Source organism: Ananas comosus, unplaced genomic scaffold, assembly GCF_001540865.1.
Source record: "Ananas comosus cultivar F153 unplaced genomic scaffold, ASM154086v1, whole genome shotgun sequence".
Taxonomy (NCBI): domain Eukaryota; kingdom Viridiplantae; phylum Streptophyta; class Magnoliopsida; order Poales; family Bromeliaceae; genus Ananas; species Ananas comosus.
Genome location: NW_017893233.1, coordinates 89,716 through 91,119, shown reverse-complemented (window position 1 = coordinate 91,119; position 1,404 = coordinate 89,716).

Below are 1,404 nucleotides of genomic sequence, written 5' to 3'. Positions count from 1 at the left end.
GATTACCAGCTTACCAATTCGAAGCCTTTTCGAATCCTACGTGCTCTTAGCTCTTCACGTAATCTTACCTCAGGCGCTCTCGTTTATTACGTTTATCCTAAAAACCCGACTCCAACGAGAGCCCCTGGCCAGAGACCTCCACTCTCTGGCCAGGGTAGTCGGCTTCCGACACCCCAACGACTACGTTGGCCAGGGACCGTCTCGTCCCTGGCCAGGGTCGGACGCTGTAGTCACTCTTCCCGGCTTTTAACCGATTCAGGGCTTTCATATCGAGAGCCCTTGGCCAGAGAGACTCTCCTTGGCCAGAGGGCTCCTGGCCAGAGAGTCCCTCCCTGGCCAAGGGCTTGCGCACAGGCGCCCCCTTCCGGGGCCCCTGGCCAGGGTCCAACACTGCGGGGCTGAAGGGTCCCCCAGTGGGTAGGATCCTGATGAGGGCAGGATCGTGCGAATTGAGAGAATTGGAGAACCCAGATCGGTGGTGGGTTTTACGAATTCGGCCCAATTCTCAAATCGGGATAATATAGAGTATATATCCTGATAGACCCCAGAGTGTTAGAGGGGAGGAAAATTCGGGACTGCAGGAGCATTCCGAGTCTGAGTGTTCATGTCGATCCTGGACGAAGTGCAACCCTCGGACTTCGAGTCCTTGTACATTTTAGTGCCTCCGGGGTGTATGCTATAAGGGGATTGGTGCGCTTCTTGCATAATCGCCCTTCGCAACTCATCATCCTTTGGTACACACCATCGATTTCGAAATCGAAGTGCGCCATTAGCTCCCACGCTAAAATCTTCGGCTTTACCGCTCTCAACATCACCTCGAACCTTTTGGAGATACGGATCCGAAGCTTGTAACTCTTTGATTCTCTTAAATAGGGTCGGTTGCACAACTAATGCGGCAAGTGTAGCCGGCACTCCCGGCGCCACCACTTCCAACCCAAGGCGTTGCATTTCCTTATGTAATAGCGGTTGAGGCGTGATTGCCGTCGCTAAATTATCCGCCGATTTTCTACTTAGAGCATCGGCCACGACATTGGCTTTTCCGGGGTGGTATAGTATAGTGACATCGTAATCCTTCAGCAACTCTAACCACCGCCGCTGTCGCATATTCAACTCTTTCTCGGTGAACAAGTACTTCAGACTTTTGTGATCAGTGTATACCTCACAATGTTCACCATACAAGTAATGCCTCCACAGCTTTAGCCCGAAAATCACCGCGGCTAACTCAAGGTCGTGAATCGGGTAGTTCCTCTCATAACTCTTTAACTGGCGCGATGCATAAGCAATAACCCGCCCATTCTTCTTGTCTAACTGCAGCTGGGGCCACGAACGAAACGGCTGAGGCCCTCTCTGGAAACATCACATGTCACTACGGAGCATACAACCAGAGCCCACACATAATTACGT